A 24,258-nucleotide genomic window follows, 5' to 3' on the forward strand; every position below is an offset into this window, starting at 1 on the left:
GAATGGCCGATAACAGTCGTCAGCTTCTTGCTTATGAAGCCGTTGCAAGTAAGCAACAAGCAACACCGCCGGTTCCACCTGCTAGGAAAATATGTCAATCCTCATCCTACAGAAGTTCTGCCACGTTCCACAGTATATGAAACTTCAAGATTAACTACTTGAATTGCAAATCGAATGCGTGTGTATGTCCCATCGCGTGGATGAAAATACTGTCGTGAGGGAAAGTTTCCTGTTCTAAAGCCGCTTTCTCCGATGTTTACGATGTAGTCTCCGTGTAGCAATAACAAGTGGCATTGGTGTCTATACATTTGGCACAAGGTCAGTTTAAACAGCTCCCTGGAAGCTCAATAACACAGCGTCCGTGACCCCATATGTTGTAATCGCAACTTCGCAGTTTCTCACAGACAGGCCAGCCAAACCCGAGTCTTGTCCCTTTTTTTTTCAACTGTTGTGCCAAAAAGTGAACTTATGGCTCACATTATGTACGATGGTTTAAATACTTCCGATCAGCGCAGTAACTCGGCTTGCAGAGATTCACAACAGTGGTGACCTGCACTTACCAAGAGAAACATTCTGGTAGTGATACGTTTCATTACAGCGTTGTGTAGGACAAGTACTGTTCAGGATGACGTGTCTAAATTTACAGGTCTGTCACATGAGTGTACCTCAGCTTGACTGTTTGGCACTGTTTGGCTGTTACCAAATTAATTCGAATAAGAAACCGCCACAGCTATATTGATACACAGTTATTATATCGCAACCGGTTTCTTCTAAAAGAACATCACTAGGTTTCACTGCCAACAGCCTTCATAACAAATCCCCACTGAGCTACACCAGTATCACGACATAAGAAGTCTAGCTATCTTACGTAACGTTAAAGGCAAATTCTGGAACATGACGATCATATAAACACTCCAACGACCGCCTGGTAGATGTACAGTGAACAGTGTCTGCAGCCAACATGTGATGCTGTGTACACTGGACTCTAGCCGACAAAGGGAATACATTTAGAAATTTAAGATTAATATCATAATACTGGTAATAATAACAATAATAATAATAATAAAGGACAGAATGTGATTAAATAATTAAAATAACACAGAGCCCTGCAAGTATTTCAAAACCTAAGTTCTTCTTCCCCTCCCCACAACCCCTCCTCCCCCCGCCACCGCCCGAGGCCCCTCCGTTTCTGAGCCAACGTCGGTGAAATTTGAGCCACAGTACGACTTATAGTTCTTTTTAGGATTTATGCTTCTAAATAAACTCCGATGTTTTTGTGGAACTTCGTACAGATAGACTCGTCATGTTCCATGTGTGTCTAACGCCCAGTCATAACGCAAATATGAAGTACCAACAACTTATTACGTACCAAACCGAATTAGCCTATATTACTAAAAATAGCAGATCAACTGCAACTACGAACAATTATGCAAGATACAAAGGGAGAATGGAAACAACAGTCAAATACTTGTATCCAATATACACAGGTCACTGGAAGTGAAACATGGACGATAAATAGTTTGGACAAGAAGAGAATAGAAGCTTTCTAAATGTGGTGCTACAGAAGAATGCTGAAGATTAGATGGGTAGATCACATAACTAATGATGAAGTACTGAATAGAATTGGGGAGAAGAGGAGTTTGTGGCACTACTTGACAAAAAGAAGGGACCGTTTAGTAGGATATGTTCTGAGGCATCAAGGGATCACAAATTTAGCATTGGAGGGTAGCGTGGAGGGTAAAAATCGTAGAGGGAGACCAAGAGATGAATACACTAAGCAGATTCAGAAGGATGTAGGTTGCAGTAGGTACTGGGAGATGAAGAAGCTTGCACAGGATAGGGTAGCATGGAGAGCTGCATCAAACCAGTCTCAGGACTGAAGACCATAACAACAACATCCAATATACACTGAAGTGACAAAAGTCATTGGTTACCTCCTAATATCTTGTCGAACCTTTTTTACCCGGCGTAGTGCAGCATCTCGAGGTGACATGGAATCAGTAAGTCCTTCGAAGACCCCTGCAGAAATAATGGGCCATGCTCTGCTTCTATAGCAGCCCATAATTGTTGAAGTACTGCCGATGCAGGGTTTTGTGCACCAGCTGACATCCCATAAATGTTCGATGGTGTTCACGTCGGGCGATCTGGTGGCCAGATCATTCGCTCGAATTGTCCAGAATGTTCTGACATGGCGTATTGTCATCCATAAAAATACCATCGTTGTTTGGGAACATGTACTGCATGAATCGTTGCAAACGGCCTCCAAGTAGACGAACATAATCATTAACAGTCAATGATCGGTTCAACTGGAGCAGAACATCAATTCCAATCCGTGTGAACACAACCCACACAACTATGGAGTTGCAACCAGATTGCACAATGCCTTGTTGACCGTTTTGGTCCATGGCTACGTGCCGTCTGCGCCACAATCGAAACCTACCATGCCGCCCGGGGTGGCCAGCGGTTCTAGGCGCCACAGTCTGGAACCGCGCGACCGCTACGGTCTCAGGTTCGAATCCTGCCTCGGGCATGGATGTGTGTGATGTCCTTAGGTTAGTTAAGTTTAAGTAGTTCTAAGTTCTAGGGGACTGATAACCTCAGAAGTTAAGTCCCATAGTGCTCAGAGACATTTGTACTTCTTTTTTTTTCTGAAATCGGGAGTCGTCTGACCAGGCTACGGTTTTCCAGTCTTCTGAGATCCAGCCAATATGGTCAGGAGAAGCACTGTAGGCGACGTCTGCTGTTAGTAAAGGCACTCTCGTCGGGTGTCTATTCCCATAGCCCTTTGGTATACGAATCAGGTTCCGTCCAGAGTATGCAGACACAATAGCGCCTTTCTTACCAATCATATACAAGCGCTCACTTGACGAAAGGTCTGTTCCTAAAGACTGGAAAGTAGCACAGGTCACACCAATATTCAACAAAGGAAATTGCAGTAACCCATTGAATTACAGACCTATATCACTGACCTCAATTTGCAGTAGGATTTTGGAGCATATACTGTACTCGATCATTATGAATCACCTTGATGAAAATGACTTATTGATACATAACCAACATGGATTCAGAAAATATCGTTCTTGTGTAACACAGCTAGCTCTTTATACCAATGGAGTAGTGAGTGCTATCGACAAGGGATATCAGACCGATTCCATATTCCTACATTTCCAGAAGGCTTTTGCTATCGTTCCTCGCAAGCAACTATTAATCAAATTGCCCGCATATGGAGTATCGTCTCAGTTGTGTCATTGGATTCGTGATTGCCTCTCAGAGAGGTCACAGTTCGTAGTGATAGACGGTAAATCATCGAGTAGAACAGAAGTGATATCTGGCGTTCCGCAAGGTAGTGTCATAGACCCTCTGCTGTTCCTGATTTACATAAGTGATCTAGATGACAATCTGAGCAGCCGCCTTAGATTGTTTGTAGATGTCGCTGTAATTTACTGTGTAGTAAAATCATCAGACGATCAATTCCAATTACAAAATGATCTAGAGAGAAGTTCTGTATGGTGCGAAAAGTGGCAATTGGCACTAAACAAAGAAAAGTGCGAGGTCATCCTCATGAGTACTAAAAATAAATTTTGGGTATACGACAAATCGCACAAATCTAAGGGCTGTCAATTCGACTAAAACCTAGGAATTACAATTACGAGCAACTTAAATTGGAAAGACCACATAGATAATATTGTGGGGAAGGTGAAACAAAGGCTGCGCTTTGTTGGCAGAACACTTAGAAGATGCGACAAACGCACTAAAGAGACAGCCTACATAACATTTGTCCGTCCTCTGCTGGAATATTCCTGCGCGGTGTGGGATCCTTACAGGTAGGATTGACGGAGGTCATCGAAAAAGTGCAAAGAAGGGCAGCACGTTTCATGTTATCGCGCAATAGAGGTGAGAGTGTCACTGATACAATACGCGAATTGGGGTGGCTGTCACTGAAACAAAGGCGGGTTTCTTTGCGAGGAGATCTATTTACGAAATTTCAATCACCAACTTTCTCTTCTGAATGCGAAAATATTTTGTTGGCACCCACCTACGTATGAAGAAATGATCATCATAATAAAATAAAAGAAATCAGAGCTCGAACGGAAAGATTTAGGTGTTCCTTTTTCCCACGCGCCATTGGAGAGTGGAATTGTCGAGAAATAGTATGAAAGTGGTTCGATGAACCCTCTGCCAGGCACTTACATGTGAATTGCATAGTAACCATGTAGATGTAATGTAGAAACTCAAATTTCACAGCACTGTCCTAACTGAAACGTCCGTTGTAGTCTCACATAGATGATTTCTGCGTTTATTTCAGGCAGTGTTGCCTGTCTGTTAGCACTGACAACTCTACTCAAAAGCCGCTGCTCTCGGTCTTTAAGTGAAGACCGACGGCCACTGCTTTCTCTGTGGTGAGAGGTAATGCGTGAAATGCGGTGTTCTCGAAATACTCTTGGCACTGTGGATCGCAGAATACTGAATTCCCTAACGCTTTTCGAAATGCATTGTCCCATGTGTCTAGCTGTAATTATCAGTCCGTATACAGAGTCTGTTAGTCCTCCTGTTGCGGCCATAATCTTGTCGGAAACCATTTCACATGACTCACCTGAGTACAAAGGACAGCTTCGCTAATGCACTGTCCTTTTGTACGGAGTATCTTGAGTACGCGATGTTACCGCCATCTGTACCTACGGGATGACAACCGTTGTTGCCATAAATTTATGTTGCACTCACGGTCTAAGATTGACGAGATACGCTTACTCATATCACAGTTTCCCGTTCACGACGGAAGACACAGTGTCCTCTAACCAACTGCACTGAGAATGCTGGCCTATTTCTTCTCCATTACACAGGTAGCCATGTACGTCAAATGTGCGTTATACATAACTTTTTTGAGCTGTTTATAGGTGCGTATTCAAGGTGCTGTAGTTCACGACCTTGTGAATGGTTCTCTGGACATGTGAGGTGATCCAGCCGCCGCATGCGATCACACGCAATGACAGAACACCTCTGTGGCCACAGTACGAATCTTGAACCACACTTTTTATTGAAAATTAACATAGATGCATAGCTGCGTAAGTTTACTGTTGGTTTAATACTTTGTTTGCATTCCTTTAGCTGTAACTAATATCGCTACTCTTTTAGGCATACTTGCTGCTAGTTTTTAGAGCTGTTTTGTGTATCTGGGCCACATAACCACGTTTTTGTCACCAGTTCAGTCAAACCATCCTCTGCTGCGGCCTTCTGTATTCTTAATTTCCTGTTAATTATTGCCCACAGGTTTTCGATTGTGTTCATGTCGGGGCTGCTCCCAGAGCCACGGGAGCACAGTAACACCATTTTCATCCAAAAGCTTTCCCACACTATTTGCCTTATGGCATGGTGCTCCATCATGCATAAAAACACAACCTTCACCATTAACCATTTCCTAATCTGAGGCAGAATCCCCTCTTTTGACACTCTGAGATAATGTACTTGATTCATAGAACTTATCAACAGTCACCAGGTTTTGCGTACCCTTCCACGAAAAAGCATCTGAGAGCATAACTGAAGTGAGATGCTTCACAGTTTGGCGTTCACAGTTTTGACGAGACTCCTCCCTTTCCATCGTCCTCGCATGGTGGTTGCTTTCCTCTGTGGCTCAGGACATTGATTCATCGCTGAAAAACAACTAGAATAAAATACACAAAAAAGTTTTTCATCACCCCGGTTCCCAGAACTCCTGAAGATAGACGTTGACTGTGGATATTATATCACAGACACAGTCCCTTTGACTGTTTAGAGATGTCAAACGGTTCAAATGGCTCTAAGCACTATGGGACTTAACATCTGACGTCATCAGTCCCCTAGACTTAGAACTACTTAAACCTAAGGATATAACACACATCCATGCCCGAGGCAGGATTCGAACCTGCGACCGTAGCAGCAGCGCGGATCCGGACTGAAGGGTCTAGAACCGCTCGGCCACAGCGGCTGGCTTAAAAATGACACTAAACCCACCCAAAGATGTAAACAACCATGCATGAGCAGCGCCTATTAGACGGAGGGGATCCGACAGCCGATCAGTTCCAGTCGTTCCATCAGGAAGGAGGTACACCGCTCGTGTTGTCTGTAGTTCACCCATGCCTAGACGGTCAATACCGCGGTTCGATCGCGTTCGCATTGTTACTTCGTGCCGGGAAGGGCTCTGAACAAGGGAAGTGTCCAGGGATCACGGAATGAACAAAAGCGATGTTGTTCGGACATGGAAGAGATACAGAGAAACAGGAACTGTCGATGACATGCCTCGCTCAGGCCGCCCAAGGGCTACTACTGTAGTGCATGACCGCTATCTACGAATTATGGCTCGGAGGAACTGTGAGCCAGCCGGAGTGGCCAAGAGGTTCTAGGCGCTACAGTCCGGAACCACGTGACCGCTACGGTCGCAGGTTCGAATCCTGCCTCGGGCATGGATGTGTGTGATGTCCTTAGGTTAGTTAGGTTTAAGTAGTTCTAAGTTCTAGGGGATTTATGACCTCAGCAGTTGAGTCCCATAGTGCTCAGAGCCGTTTGAACCATTTTTGAAGGAACCGTGACAGCACGCCACCATGTTGAATAATGCTTTTCGTGCAGCCACAGGACGTCGTGTTACGACTCAAACTGTGCACAATAGGCTGCATGCTTCACTCCTCGACGTCCATGGCGAAGTCCATCTTTGCAACCACGACACTATGCAGCGTGTTACAGATGGGCCCAACAACATGCCGAATGGACCGCACAGGATTGGCATCACGTTCTCTTCACCGATGAGTGTCGCATGTGCCTTCAACCAGACAATCGTGGGTGATGTGTCTGGAGGCAAACCGATTAGGCTGAACGCCTTGACGCACTGTCCAGCGAGTGCAGCAAGGTGGAGGTTCCCTGCTGTTTTGGGGCGGCATTATGAGGGGCCGACGTACGCCGCTGGTGGTCATGGAAGGCGCTCTAACGGCTGTACGATACGTGAATGCCATCCTCCGACCGATATTGCAACCATATTGGCAGCGTATTGGCGAGGCATTCGTATTCATGGACAACAATTCGCGCCCCCATCGTGCACATCTTATGAATTACTTCCTTCAGGATAACGACATCGCTCGATTAGAGTGGCTAGCATGTTCTGCAGACATGAACTCTATCGAGCATGGCTGGCATAGATTGAAAAGGGCTTTTCATGGACGACTTGACCCACCAACTACTCTGAGGGATCTACGTCGAATCCCCGTTGAGGAGTGGGACAATCTGGACCAAGAGTGTCTTGTTGAACTTGTGGATAGTATGCCACGATGAATACAGGCATGCATCAATGCAAGAGGATGTGGTACTGGGTATTAGATGTACCGGTGTGTACAACAATCTGGACCATCACCTTGAAGGCCTCGCTGTATGGAGGTACAACGTACAATGTGTGGCTTTCATGAGCAATAAAAAGGGTGGAAACGATGTATATGTTGGTCTCTACTCCAATTTTCTGTATAGATTCCAAAACTAACCGAGATGATGCAAAACATTTTTTGATGTGTGTATTTAGCGTCTTATTGCTATCACACTTCGCGTTACTAAATTTTTTAGCGATATTCATAGGCAAGTTTTGCTAGTCGTGTAGACCACATCCACAAACGTTCATGATCTTCGTTTGTAAATGAGTTTATTTAATAAAATGTGTACTAATGCCTAAATTTTAGTGAATATTTTTAGTTATCAACAATTCAGTTCTGTACGGATTTTCCCCAGTTTAACCGCTTTAAGGCCTTTCCTGTGGTGAACTTGGGCTTAGCTCGGAGCAGACGTGCTGGCAGGCGAACGTGTCACAGATGGAAATCACCATATATTTCATTTTCCGCTAGAAAAAAATGGTTCAAATGGCTCTATGGGACTTAACTTCTGAGGTCATCAGTCCCCTAGAACTTAGAACTACTTAAACCTAACTAACCTAAGGACATCACATGCCCGAGGCAGGATTCGAGCCTGCGACCGTAGCGGTCACGCGGTTCCAGACTGTAGCGCCTAGAACCGCTCGGCCACCCTGGCCGGCTTTTCGCTAGACTATAGGGTTCAATTTTGGTTTTCATCTACATCTACCAGTACGTTGCTGCTGAGAAACAGAGTTTTTTGATTTACATTTTTTAATATAACTCACTGTCTGCTGTGAGAGCCTAAGTCTGAAAGCAATTTGATACTATGTGTAGCAACCCCTCTGCCAAAAATGTCCTACAAGTAGCAACTGTCATGGGTGAAATGTCTTTCTTCGTCCCCGTAACCTCAAATTTCGTGTCTCCAAATGAGCTGAAATAAACCACTCACTTGGCCTACTGTCTGTTTCATGGAATTAATTCGAAATAGTTCACTAAAGTCATTAATCTCAGAGTAAATCACTGAGGGTCATTAATATTTCCAGCAATTATCTCAACACTCAAAATATTCTCATTAGAAAACGTATAGCACGGAAGAACACATCCGATTTTCCAGTCATTTTAACCATTCCAAACAATTCACCTTTCTCTAAAAAATGCTCAAACTTGCCTCCGGACACTCCACATTCACCTCAGAAGAATCTCATCTGGCACGATTATGTCAAATGCACATTACACACAGAATCTGAAAATTTATGTTGACGCTACAGCTCTACATAATAATTTGGCCACCACTGTATGTCCGATGGAAATAGCTGGTGATAAATATGCCCATGGACTTATAGTTTCTTCGTTCTCCCACTTAGCATGTGGTGAACATTGTAGTGCTCTTATCTAATTCATTGTCGAGCATATTTCCTACTTGCGTGTTGTGCGCTCTTGTATACTCCAGTGTTGTATTAAAGCTGTTTGCTCTTTCGTTTTTGTTGCGAGCTTGACAGAAAAAGAGTGAACGTGACAGATGCCTTACTTAACCTTGGCTTCAAGAGCCTACATCTCTCGTTTTTATCCACTGCCAGAAACAACCAGGAACACCGCCTCGTCCGTGTACATAACAAACAAGAAGAAAGCACAGAGACAGGAGTGGAATGCCGCCTGCTTATACTTAAAAACAACTTTACTACCTGTCACAAACTCGTAAAACAGGAAGTAGAAAGTCGTAATAGCATAACAAACTATTACTGCTATTATGTAACAGCAGTGAGCTAGACATATGAACAGAAAGAAAAAGGTTTTGTCCCTGGAACACAGCCATGTGTGTGGCCTCGGCGCTCGTTTACAGTGTATTTGGTGCGACAGATCAGAGAGTAGCAGTATTTTCAAAACAAGAACATAACTGAGTCAATGTGCCTGAGGGACGTGAAATTAGAATGAGCAGGAAGGTGACTGTCGTTAATCGATCAATAGTGAAGAGAGACCACTAGGGGCTACAGTCCCGAACTATATTACTGCTTTAGGAAAGCGCAGCTGCCGGAGAGGCAAGTACGATTTGAGTCCATCTAGACAGAGAAGACATTCTATAAACTCGTACAGCTCAGTACGGCCGCGCGGTCTGAGGCGTCTTCTCCCCCGGTCCGTGCTACGCCCCTGCGCCCCCCCCCCCCCCGGGGGGGGGGGGGCAGACTTTCGAGTCCTCCCTCGTGCATGAGTGTGTGTTGTCCATAGCGTAAGTTCGCATAAGTTAGATTAAGTAGTGTGTAGGCTTAGGGACCAATGACCTCAGCAGTTTGGTCCCACACAACCTTACCACAAATTTCCAAAAAGCCGGTCTATTTTCTTCGAAAATAAATCGTACTGATGTATCCCTGCCTCGTTCCAAAGTATCTATAATACCAACCGGCTAACCCTGTTCAAAGTCCATGGTTCACAGTCCCACTTGCAGGTTGCCTTTCGAACGGATTTCAGGGGCACCAAACGTATGATTTTCCGTATTTTACGTAGTAATTGACCGAATTTAAAAATTTAAAATTCTGCCGTAATCTCCTCATTAAGAGCTATAATCTCATGGCATTAACTAAACTAAACACTTTTTTTAGCTTTGTTCCACAGACTTCATTGCTACTGCACGTCCTACGTTTCGGGTTGTAAACCCAATGTCTAGTATATAACTGATCCCAAAGATGAGAACCAAGAAAAGATGATCATGTAACTTCTTAATCTATCGGTTCGTGACTTACATTGTAAAAGTCGCCTTTGTTGACGATTGAAAGGTGGCTACACTGAGGCACAGCGCCAGAGAGTTTTGTTTCGCCGCCTCCACTGGCAGTGATTATTGAGAAGTAGCGGAGGGCAGTGCTTGTTGAGAACTCCTAGGAGTGAGTGCTTGCTGAGATGTCGTAGTGAAGAGTGCTTGTCGATATGTTGCAGTAGTCTGTTCTTGTTGAAATGTGGTAGTAGCGAGTCGGTGTGGAGATATTGTAATGATTAGAGTGCTTTTCATCAATATAAATGAAGGTAACAAACTACTTTTCTTTTTTTTCTCATTATTTCAATGTCCTGAATAATGCGTCATTACAGGTTCAGTCAACAAAGCATCTGGCTTGTGTTCTTGTATTAGAGTGTAATTCTGGTTTTCTTGCGCAATTATAGTATTTCTAATTTTTTTATCACATCAGTATAAATGGTATTTGAAATGTCTTGTCTTATTGAAGAAGAACCGTGCCAGATGTGTACGTTGAGTCATACTTCCACACACAGAACAGTTATACTTGTGTTTTGATTTCGTAGGTTTTATAGTTGCTGGGGACTTAATTAATTAATTGCGTTAACGAAAATTTTCATTTCATTCTTTGTTGTTGTTCCATGCAGTCAGATTGCGTTCAAAAACTAGTCAGGGTCAACCGTTTACGAGACACAGCGTAATCGGACATACAGCTACGAAAAATAAAAAATGATTTCCAAATTTAATAATTAAGCCCCCATGCACGTGGCGACCCTGCCAGGATCGTCCCTTGGAATTCTTCTAATTGTAGAAATAGTAGACAGTAGTATTGTTGTAGTAATTTGTAGTTTAGTAATTGTAGTCTATATTGCATGTGTAGATTTGGTAATTTTCATTCTTCTAATGGTATTTTTTTTTTCAGAATTTAATTTTGTTGTCTTGTATACACGTTTGACAATTTAGTGCAATTATTTCAATTGTTCGTTAATCGTGTTTGAGGGAAACATTTCGTGTGAATGGTATTGTTGGAGATAAAGGGTCATTGTGTGTAATTTTCGTACAGTGACGAGTTTTGTATGTTTTGTAAATGATTACGCGATCGATGAAAAAGGCAAAAATGATGGATAGTCAGAATGACGAAATTGTTGACATGGCGAACTCGCCAACACAGGGGAACAGTATAATGAATAATGAAGTGGAAAACAATTTAATAAGTCGGGAAGATAGTCCGGAACCATTTCAAAATTTTTCTCAATCAGAAAATTCACAGAATACGAGATGACGATAGAAGATTCTGAAATAGTATCGAACACAGATAGCTTTATGGGTATGCAGAAGGAAGTTAGTTTTGCGGGAAATGTTAGGGGCGAAAAGAATTTTGAACCATTTAATATGGAGCAGTTGATGGGTGCAATATGAAATTTGGGATCTCGGTTAGACTCACTGGGAACACAAATAGGAATAATTAAAACCGAGATGGGAACTTTGGGATCTGAAATTAAAACAGATAGGGGAACAATGGAGACACGGTTAGACTCACTGGGATCACAGTTGGGATCTAAATTTAAAACAGAGATGGAAACAATGTAAACACGGTTAGATTCACGAATAGGGACATGTTTCAAAAACATGAAAGATGAATTAAAGAAAGAAATCAGAGAAGAAGTACAACCGATTTTGAATTCTCATAATAATAGATTAATTGCAGTAGAGATTAGACAAAAGGAACAGGATAGAGAACAGGAAGAAAGAGATCGTGTGATAGTACAAAAATTTTCAGAGTTAAATTTACAACTTGCACACGATAAGGAAATATTTGAGAGAATTGAGGAATCCGTACCAAATGACAGATTAAATAACCTAACACAACAATATGAACAGCTAACTACCAAATGTGTTAATACTGAAACCCGAGTCACGACACTTACGGAAGACGTAAATAAACCGAAAGAACAAATAGGTGATTTACCGGAAAGAGTTGAGGAGATTACAGATAAATTGATGAGTCTTAGTTTAAATGGGGACAGAGATTCAGATGATACAGCACCATTACCATTTGCAGGGAAAATTTAATGAACGCGTGAAAAGGGAATTTGAGGCATTAAAAAAGCAAGTCAAACAAATTGAAGGCGAAATCGTAGGAAAAGACAGCAGAAGAAATCTAGAATCACAGATAGCAGAGGGCTTTGAAGAAAATAATTTATTTCATTTACGGGATGCAACAAGAGAGCGCCAGGCGCGTGAATTTAACAATAATCGTCATTGTGACTGGGACACACGCGGTAGGTCTTTGTCGCCACGAGGCGAAAACTTTGACTATAAACACTTTTTGACTATTCGGAAATTTAAGATCTTCCGCAATTCTAAGAATGACATACATCCATGTGCATGGTTAGATCAATTTATGTACGCACTTCCACCAAATTGGCCACTAAGTCACAAACTAAAAATTATGTGCAGCTATTAAGGTCCTCAGGGGATTCACTACACTAAGTGAATATGTGCCGTAGCGTGCATAGGGCCCCGAGCTGTAGTGGTGCTATTTCCCTTTTAGTTTTCTGCACCGCTGCCTACTCTTTTACTATTCTTTGCATCTGTCAAAACAACTCTTCGACTATCAATCTATCTATAGAGTCGTTAAACAATAACCGGATATGACTATTTTACCTAAAAGTGATTTCGGAAATTACCATTTGGACTTACTGTACCTTCAGCAGCATTCATTCCTAGTTTAAATGAAATTTTACCTGTTTATCTTCGTGACAATATTACTTCATACGTTGACGATATTCTTATTGCTAAACGTTCTTGGAGTGAGCACAACAAAATTTTGGATTCATCATTACGTATTTTTGCAAGAGTTGGCATTACAGTGAACTTAGAAAAATCTGAATTTGGTCGTTCTCAGGTGAAATTTCTCGGTCACATTATTTCTGCAGAAGGTATTCTTCCTGATCCAGAGAAATCAGGCGCTATTCTTAATTATGCTGCTCCTACCACAAAACGTGATGTTCGTAGTTTCCTTGGTGTCTGTAATTTTCTTAGACGCTTTGTTAAATTGGACGATTTGGTCACACCTCGTTTTTGCGATCTATCTGGAAAGTTATTTTTAAACGAAAATCGGTCGACAACTCTGTTTGGTTAGTTTGTATTCCTGATGAGTGGGTTAATAAGCTGATTTGGTATACGCATTTCAGTTATGCACACTTTGGTCCCAGAAAATGCTTTCATAAATTACGGGAAAATTGCTACTTCAGTAATATGGAAAAACGTATTCGATCTGTTCTGGCCAAATGCAAATTATGTCAAAAGGCTAAGCCGCCAACAATTTCTCACAGAGCACCGTTGTTTCCTATCATTCCAGCGAAATTAAAGGACATGGCTGCAGTCGATTTGTTCGGTCCAGTGGTTCGTTCTACTAGCGGTTTTGCGTACATTTTCGTAGCAGTGGAGTTGACATCAAAATATGTGTGTTTTACACCTTTACGCAAAGCAACAGCTCGTTCAGTATCTAATGCTTTCATTAACCATTTTCTTAAAGAAGTTGGTCATGTTGATAAGGTTATATCAGATAATGGATCACAGTTTCGTTCTAAAATTTGGCTTCGTACTCTACGGCGTCGTAAAATTAAACCAATTTTCATTTCACTTTTTCACCCTCAATCTAACGCTTCAGAGAAATGGATGAAGGAAATCAATAAATTGTGTCGTCTTTATTGTCATCAGAATCACAGAACGTGGGATCAGTATCTTCATATTTTTCAAAACATTCTGAATGAACTTCCTAATGACTCAACTTCTTTACCGCCTATACTGATATTAAAAAACAAAGCACCGACAAATCGCATATCTGAAATCGTTCCTTTTCCGCCTTCACGGAAACTGTGGCATTCTGAAGTTGTCAACCTGGCTCTACAAAATATTGCATCTGCGTCTGCTGGAAGAGAGAAATCAGCTAAGCGTCCTGGTCGTTTAAAAATCTTGTCAGTTGGCCAAAAGGTGTTAATTAAGTCTCATCGTTTGTCTCACAAAGGAAAAGGCTTGTGTCGCAAATTTTTTCTGCTTTATAACGGTCCATATAGAACTCGCAAAATTCTTCATGATGACACTGTTGAAGTAGAAACTCTTAAATCACGACGCTCTAAGGGAATACATCATATATCAAACGTTAAAATATTTGTGGAATGATATACTTTTGAAAAATTTTTGTGGAATGACATACTTGTGAGAAACTAACAGCTACATGTAAACATGCAGAGAATACAAGGATACCGCGCTGTGTTTTGGCGGCGGCATATACTCAAAGCAACAGTCGAGTCTGCGCGCCGCACAAGGCAGTTGTTGACCGCAAACAATTGCTTCCTACGTCACGCGCCTACAGCTGATCGAGCGCTCAGTGCGAATGCACTGACAGCCGTAAACAAATACACAGTCTAATTTCTCCGACTAAATTCAGTATAAAGCTATAGTGACTTGATGAATTATGTTATTAACGTTCAGTATTTTTCAGGATACGGTTGTATAAAATATTTAAGAACTTTAGGTAAATTCTGTGTGTCTCCGACGTTAAGAGGACTTGCTATCGAGAAAATTTCAGAAAGAATGTAATTTCCAAGAAGAAACTAATAAACTAAAAAGGTAACTATTAATTGAGTTTATTTTTTCAGGTAACATATTTCCACTTAGGTACGTACTTTAGACGTAATTTGCTGCTCGCGATTACGTGATTCAGACTTTGTGCTAAATTTCATGTTCTATGAATTTACTTGTGAAGCGACGTGCTTGCGTACATTTGCTGGATTTGACAATGTTTTATCAATGAACAGGGTTGTTATTTGTATATATTATGCATCGCTTGGCTGCACTGCTTTTTCACTGATGTCATATTTTTTTATTATGTGTCTGCTGTGCTTATTTATTTAAATTATAATTGTCACCTGATTAGTTATGCTGATATGTATGTAAGTTATACCTTGTGATTTATCTGCTTGCGCCTTCATGTTTACTTATTAAGATGACATATGAACATTTATTTGCTTATGCTGATATGATGCTAATGACCTGTTTATTACGTAAGATATATGTTTGCTGCTATGCGTATGGATTGCATATTTATACATTTCTGTTTGTTGTCATAACTACTCTTTAATTTGGTATATAGAAATGCTGATATACTGTGTACAAACATAGAGTTTAGGTCACACTATTGTATTAATTATAGATTGTTCGCTTGGCAGAGCCTCGTTGTAAGAATTGTGCTGCATCCACTTGTTGACATTCTGTTCGCTACTGGTATATTTACTCGCTGTTGCATGTTTTGCTTACGCTCAGTGCCTTATATTTTTAAGATAAGAAAATGAACTGCTATAATTCGACGAACGACATTAGTACAAGAAACTTCATAGAAGTCACATGAGCTGGAGGTTTTATGGAAGCTGTATAAATTTATGCTAATTGGAAGGAAGCTAACGACATGACATACCAAAACTAGGTTTAGACCATTGACAGTTATTACACTGCATTTTTCGTGAGCAATTGAAATAGGAAGTGACACTTGATACAAGAAATACTCCACATGTTTGCTTCTGTTTGCCATAATTCTTGAAGTGGTGTACACACTGTGAAATATTATGATCATTCACACTCCGTAATCGTACTTAATTACTGAGAGTTATTCGAACTAAGTCTGTTAGAGGTCATGTATGCATTTCTTTTATTTAATGATGGACAAGGTAACCAAAATCCACCTTATAATTTATAATGAGTAGAAGATTTGGGTCAGATGGATTACACAGAGGTTGTGTGTTGACAGTGTGTCTTCGGATTGTATGGGATGATGAGGTTTGCATTAGGATTTTATCTGTATTTGTTCGAGGAGACTGACTAGAGGAAAGAGTTGTTATGGAAGTGAAATGATATTGGCGATAAGGTTTATATGTGTCAACGTATTGAAGAGGTATTATTGAGGTATTGAGATTATATGAAGTTGATAATTATTGGAGTTTTTGTGGACAAGAGGTAAGGTAAATGATATTGATGATAAGATTTATATGTTTCGACGTAAGAGGTATTATTGAAGTATTGAGATTATGTGATGCTGATGATTATTGGAGTTTTGGTGGATAAGAGGTAAAGTAAGTGAGGGTGAGGTGCATATTTTTTTTTTTTTTTTTTTTTTTTTGGTTGGTCTATATGGAACAAGGAGGATGAAGATAGCAGACTAGAACACTCAAGTAGAAGGAAGATTGTCTACACACACTTTGTTAAATCAATAAGCAGTACATATTTTTTTTTGGAGAGAGGAAGTAATTGCATATCTTGGCTCACTGTCAGTTGTTCAGCAACCGTACATTTTGATCTGGCTTGGCAAACATTGGTCTTGACATGATGACTATGACGTTGACTTAACTATTATTGACTGTTATACATTGCTGCCACTACTACTTGATACACATGATGAACATAAAATTTTGACAGAATTGGATTTACACAGTTAACACTATTCAATTACACAGTAGTACTTAATGTGGATGAAAGATGATTGAGTGTGTTTTGTGTGTTTTCCTTTCCTAATCCTACCCACCTATCTCCTAAATATTATTTTATTTGTTTGTAGTGGCTTGCACTGACACCCATAAATATTATAGGTTTACTGATATTTGAGCATTTGTAATAGTTAATATGACAATTATCTGACATCATTTGTGTGTTTATTAGAATTTGTATGTTTAGTGTAAGAGTATTGAGAATAATTTTGTAAAAGCATTTGTATGTGCATTCAAACTATTGTTCATGCCTGAACTGTCTGATTAGTGATGGTGAATATTACGGACTGTTACCTGCACTTGTTCAACATAATGGGTGCCACTTAGAAATGATTAATTTCTGCTGATGAACTGCGTGATTAGGATAGTGAATATTATGGACTGTTACTTGTACTTTTTCTACATGATTGGTGCCACTAGGACATGTTTAATTTCTGCTTATAAACTCTGATGATCAGTGTGATCAGTGATAGTGAATATTATGGACTGCTCTCTGCATCTGCTCAACATTGCTGGGTGCCACTGATGGACTGCTTGGACTGAAATAATGTCACTTGTTGGTGTCTGCACCTGTTCAACATTACTGGGTGCCACTAATGGAACTGCTTCTGCTGAGAAATGTGGCTTGTTGCTGTGTGTACCTGTTCAACATTGCTGGGTGCCATAGATGGAACTGCTTCTACTGAAATAATGTCACTTGTTGCTGTCTGCACCTGCTCAACATTACTGGGTGCCACTGATGAACTGCTTCTACTGAAATAATGTCACTTGTTGCTGTCTGCACCTGCTCAACATTGCTGGGTGCCACTAATGGAACTGTTTCTGCTGAGAAATGTGACTTGTTGCTGTGTGCACCTGTTCAACATTACTGGGTGCCACAGACGGAACTGCTTTTATTAAAATGATGTCACTTGTTGGTGTTTGCACCTGTTGACCATTGCTGGGTGCTGCTGCTGGAACTATCAACTATTTGTTTTTTTTTAATAATTAAAAGTATTTTATGTGAACATTTGTATAAACAGATTTTTTGTGTATTGTGTAAACTATTATGTAAGGTCACATGTATGAAAGAATTTGTATTGCTTACTGTATTTTATATGTTAGGTTATTGAAAGGTCAGTGCAAAGCCAAAATTTTATCTAATTATGTGATATATACGTATTAATATTATCTTTTATTTTTGTCTGTATTTTTTTTGACGAATTTGGTGGTATTTTCACCACCAATGCTGGCAAAAATACCATAAAATTCTAGCCCGTGGAGGAAGGGCATATGAAAGGTGGCTACACTGAGCCACAGCGCCAGAGAGTTTTGTTTCGCCGCCTCCACTGGCAGTGATTATTGAGAAGTAGCGGAGGGCAGTGCTTGTTGAGAACTCCAAGGAGTGAGTGCTTGCTGAGATGTCGTAGTGAAGAGTGCTTGTCGATATGTGGCAGTAGTCTGTTCTTGTTGAAATGTGGTAGTAGAGAGTCGGTGTGGAGATATTGTAATGATTAGAGTGCTTTTCATCAATATAAATGAAGGTAACAAACTACTTTTCTTTTTTTTCTCATTATTTCAATGTCCTGAATAATGCGTCATTACAGGTTCAGTCAACAAAGCATCTGGCTTGTGTTCTTGTATTAGAGTGTAATTCTGGTTTTCTTGCGCAATTATAGTATTTCTAATTTTTTTATCACGTCAGTATAAATGGTATTTGAAATGTCTTGTCTTATTGAAGAAGAACCGTGCCAGATGTGTACGTTGAGTCATACTTCCACACACAGAACAGTTATACTTGTGTTTTGGTTTCGTAGGTTTTATAGTTGCTGGGGACTTAATTAATTAATTGCGTTAACGAAAATTTTCATTTCATTCTTTGTTGTTGTTCCATGCAGTCAGATTGCGTTCAAAAACTAGTCAGGGCCAACCGTTTACAAGACACAGCGTAATCGGACATACAGCTACGAAAAATAAAAAATGATTTCCAAATTTAATAATTAAGCCCCCATGCACGATTTTGATAAAATTACGTATAGATTCGCAAAATTCATTAGGGCAGCATTTCAATTGCCTATGATTAAACATACATTGGAGTGGAGCTGTGAACGGGAACAGAATTTTTTTGTTATGTGATTGAAGACACCACGGTTTATCTTCTACGTGGGGGTTGGAGTATTGTCTAAAAGGGGTGAATAAGTGAATGTTGTTCAAATGTGTATGAATTCCTAAGAGACCAAACTGTTGAGGTCATCGGTCCCTAGACTTACAGGCTACTTAAACTAACCTCACCTAACTTACGCTAACAAAAACACACACACTCATGCCCGAGGGAGGACTCGAACTTCCGGCGAGAGGGGGCGCGCGATCCATGGCATGGCTCCTTAAACCGCGCTGCCACTCAGTGCAGCGAATAAGTGAACTGAGCTCGTTCATTCACTAATAAATATAGGAATATACTCATCTGTTTCGTAATTTCTAATTGAGTTAGCTTCGCACGTCTTCCCTCTGTCATGTATATGTGGTTTTCGTTAATGCAATACTCGGCTAAAGATGTATCTGAGTTCTTCAATCTCCAACTCCTACGGTATTCTCTGAGCCTAGTGTCGATTGTCCTCGCAGTCTGTCCAATACAGCAACACTGACACTCTAAAGACGGTCTTATAAACCCCACTTTTCATGAAGTCTAGTTGTTTATTTTTTGAACTGAAGAGACATCCGCCTACTGTCTGTGGGACACAGAAGAGTACAAAGAAACCCTTTGCTTTTAAAATGTTGCCTGTCTTACTTCAACTTTTACCCGTAAACGGTAAACTCTCCCATTTCCTTTTTCGTCTATTTTGTTCACTGCGTACAATAGGGATCTGGTTCGCTCCTTCAGTTTTTTTATTGAAAATTTTGTTAATATTGCTGGGATAAAATTCATCATTTGTGGCTATTGTTTTTAATATATTGAGTTCCTGATGGTAGTCTTCTTGGGACTTGGGGGTAGACATGAGGCGGTGGGATTTCTGATGGAATGCTGCATATTTGTGGGCTGTGGGATGTTGAGAGGAAGCTGGGATGAATGTGAAAACTTCCGATAAATTTTAAATTTATGGTTGCTATATCCTATCTGTAAGCTGATGTCTAGTAAATTAATGCTGGAACCCCCTAACTCCGACCGAGCGAGGTGGCGCCTTGGTTGGCACACTGGACTCGCATTCGGGAGGACGACGGTCCAATCCCGCGTCCGGCCATCCTGATTTAGGTTTTCCGTGATTTCCCTAAAATTGCTCCAGGCAAATGCCGGGATGGTTCCTTTGAAAGGGTACGGCCGACTTCCTTCCCCATCCTTCCCTAATCCGATGAGACCGATGACCTCATGACCTCACTGTTTGGTCTCTTCCCCCAAACAACTAACCCTAACTCCGAACCTCAGTTATTCACCTCTTTTAGAAAATACTGTAGAGTTTGTGACACATGCACGGAGTGGCACATGTGTTGGCAGTTATATGGAGCCCACGACACTGCAGGTAGTGGACAGGGTGTTCCAGAAGTAGAATATACCGGCCTGTCCGCTGCTGCCTACGATCTGAGGAAGGCCAAAGCGCATTTCCAGCACAAAGTTCCTGTCCCCGCACCAGTTCATAGTGTGCGTGGCTTTCTCCCAGACTTTAGTACCGCAGGTGGTTTCTGACTGGCAAGCACTGTTCGTGTTGTAGTGGTGAAATAATGAAGTTCACCGAGACCATCAAATGAAAGCCTTTACTGATTTACAACGGACGTCAGTATGCAGTGGACTATACAAGCAAACAAGGAGTGACTTACTCGATCTGTGTAAACTTTAAAAAGAATAAATGCAAATGAAGACTATTCACAGTTTTGCGGGAAGGTAGCCATGTTTGCGTTCCAGATGAAGCAGCAAATGAAGTGCGAAAACATTTTGTCAGCGCAGAGAAGCGAGCAAAAGAAACTGACGCTACATGTTCATCAGTTTACGGAAGAAGTACGGCAGCTCTTCAAACGGCTCTACGACTTAGCAACATCTTCACCATCACACAGAAGTGCGGAACAATCGCTACATCGCATTAGGCGAAAATGTGCGGGAATTCCAGAAGACCCCACCCATTCTGGAGGAATATTGTTCTAAGAAAATAGTTTACTAATGAATGATGGCAACTTTTTACTTGCAGATGATAACACGGGACATGTTCGCCATCGAAAAGGGAAAAGCGTGGTTATCATACTATGAATCATTCTTTGTAGATGGAACTTTCAAGAGTTCGAGCAAGCAGTTTGGACAGTTGTTTGTACTCCACGCCAACCTTAATAGTTCTTCGGAGGAAACAAACACCATTCCAGTTGTTCGCGCATTGCTGCCAAATAAAAAGCGAGAAACATACACTCCTGGAAATTGAAATAAGAACACCGTGAATTCATTGTCCCAGGAAGGGGAAACTATTGACACATTCCTGGGGTCAGATACATCACATGATCACACTGACAGAACCACAGGCACATAGACACAGGCAACAGAGCATGCACAATGTCGGCACTAGTACAGTGTATATCCACCTTTCGCAGCAATGCAGGCTGCTATTCTCCCATGGAGACGATCGTAGAGATGCTGGATGTAGTCCTGTGGAACGGCTTGCCATGCCATTTCCACCTGGCGCCTCAGTTGGACCAGCGTTCGTGCTGGACGTGCAGACCGCGTGAGACGACGCTTCATCCAGTCCCAAACATGCTCAATGGGGGACAGATCCGGAGATCTTGCTGGCCAGGGTGGTTGACTTACACCTTCTAGAGCACGTTGGGTGGCACGGGATACATGCGGATGTGCATTGTCCTGTTGGAACAGCAAGTTCCCTTGCCGGTCTAGGAATGGTAGAACGATGGGTTCGATGACGGTTTGGATGTACCGTGCACTATTCAGTGTCCCCTCGACGATCACCAGTGGTGTACGGCCAGTGTAGGAGATCGCTCCCCACACCATGATGCCGGGTGTTGGCCCTGTGTGCCTCGGTCGTATGCAGTCCTGATTGTGGCGCTCACCTGCACGGCGCCAAACACGCATACGACCATCATTGGCACCAAGGCAGAAGCGACTCTCATCGCTGAAGACGACACGTCTCCATTCGTCCCTCCATTCACGCCTATCACGACACCACTGGAGGCGGGCTGCACGATGTTGGGGCGTGAGCGGAAGACGGCCTAACGGTGTGCGGGACCGTAGCCCAGCTTCATGGAGACGGTTGCGAATGGTCCTCGCCGATACCCCAGGAGCAACAGTGTCCCTAATTTGCTGGGAAGTGGCGGTGCGGTCCCCTACGGCACTGCGTAGGATCCTACGGTCTTGGCGTGCATCCGTGCGTCGCTGCGGTCCGGCCCCAGGTCGACGGGCATGTGCACCTTCCGCCGACCACTGGCGACAACATCGATGTACTGTGGAGACCTCACGCCCCACGTGTTGAGCAATTCGGCGGTACGTCCACCCGGCCTCCCGCATGCCCACTATACGCCCTCGCTCAAAGTCCGTCAACTGCACATACGGTTCACGTCCACGCTGTCGCGGCATGCTACCAGTGTTAAAGACTGCGATGGAGCTCCGTATGCCACGGCAAACTGGCTGACACTGACGGCGGCGGTGCACAAATGCTGCGCAGCTAGCGCCATTCGACGGCCAACACCGCGGTTCCTGGTGTGTCCGCTGTGCCGTGCGTGTGATCATTGCTTGTACAGCCCTCTCGCAGTGTCAGGAGCAAGTATAGTGGGTATGACACACCGGTGTCAAAGTGTTCTTTTTTCCATTTCCAGGAGTGTATGAACATTTTTTTTAAAGCTATTAAAACAAACGTGTCTGAACGGAACCCTGCATCTATAATGGACTTCGAAATTGCCGCCGTCCAACCAGCTAGTTATTTGTGAGCCGTGACTTCCTGCGAACCTCCTGTCAGGAGAAGTTTCTCTGTCGAAGCTAAGCACTTTGCGGCGTCCTGGTTAGCTAACACCCTCTATTTAGAGCTCGGAGACTGGGTCGGAGTAGTGACAGAGACTCGGTCGGCGGCCGGCCGAAGTGGCCGTGCGGTTAAAGACGCTGCAGTCTGGAACCGCAAGACCGCTACGGTCGCAGGTTCGAATCCTGCCTCGGGCATGGATGTTTGTGATGTCCTTAGGTTAGTTAGGTTTAACTAGTTCTAAGTTCTAGGGGACTAATGGCCTCAGCAGTTGAGTCCCATAGTGCTCAGAGCCATTTGAACCATTTTGAACTCGGTCGGCGGCAGTGACAGAGGGAAGACAGTGCACGGACCATCGCGAGTAGTCAGTCGGCGCTCGGTGTACTGCGAGGACGCACCGTGTTGGTATTCCGGCGCCTGGGTCTGGCGGCGAGCGGAAATGGAGTGCGGAAGCAGTCACTGGTCAACATAGGCTCTGTTTGAGAGTCGTGTCTGTCTCGAATCCTGAGGAGAGCGCGGGAGTTTACCCTGGCGTGCATGATGACAGCGAGCTCCTGCACTAACTTTAAATGGTAAGCCATTTTTTGGTGGAACTTTTGGGTGCCATTGCTCCGTGCAGCCACTTTCTCACTAGTCATTCCTTAAACCACTTGGACGTGGGTCCGGGATACTTGGTGCTGCTAGTCCATGTAACTGCGCTATGCCCTGGTTCTGTTGCATTACAAGTGTGGCCGATATTCGGCGATTCCTCTTTTATTATTTGTTGTTAATATGTGGTCAGTTTTATGAACCAAAGTTTATTCTCTGTATGAAACTTCAGCCGCTAATCTAAATTGGAATTGCCAACTTCCTTTTTGTTGGCGACTATAAAATAGTAACGATTCTGCGCCGTCAAACGGTGCTTTGGTATTTAGGGTCGTGTGCGGGCTGTCTGGTCATTATCACATTGAACTAGTTGTGGTTTATAAATTTATCAAATGAAATTTCACGTCATTGGCGGTTGTTTAATGAACTATTGCTTTAATAATGACTGCGGTTGTCACACTATAACGTTTAACATGTCTTCCTGCATTTGGCGCTACCCACTGCTTGGCTGTTGGTTTTGGTATTTTAGTGAACTGTGTATTAATACTGGGTTTGTGTGTTTTAGAAGCCGTTATTGGTATGCGCAGGCCCTCCTGCCTGTTGTTGTCACTTGAGCTCTCGAACACGGACTTCAGACGCGCGAACGATGTGACCGCAAAACGTCGAGAATGTGCCGACTACTGTGTAGATATTTCAGGCTATCATAACATCATATTGCCGCACGGTTTCCATAATAGTTAATTCACGTATTTATGAGGTCTTGCTATTTGAGTATTTTTTTGAAACGTAATAGCTTTTACAAATTGTTATTTTTCATATTACCAACACCTGAAAATTGATTAGTGAGCTCAGATCTGTAGTTATGTTAAAGTTATATTTGTGTAAAGTAATGTTTTTTATTAATTTAAGGTTGGCACCATAAGGCTGTTTCTCTTTTAAAATTTTTTGAATGATACTCATTGCTTTTATGCAATTGAATAATCGGTGTAGATCACCGCCCTTTGCAAATACTTATTAATCATTGGGTTGTTACCAGTGCTGTTCTAATTAATGTAGTGAAAATAAATTTTTCTATCCTCAAATGGGATCAGCATTCCACTCCAGCAACCCATGTCCCCTGCTTACCAATC

Source organism: Schistocerca americana, chromosome 3 (assembly GCF_021461395.2).
Source record: "Schistocerca americana isolate TAMUIC-IGC-003095 chromosome 3, iqSchAmer2.1, whole genome shotgun sequence".
Lineage (NCBI taxonomy): Eukaryota > Metazoa > Arthropoda > Insecta > Orthoptera > Acrididae > Schistocerca > Schistocerca americana.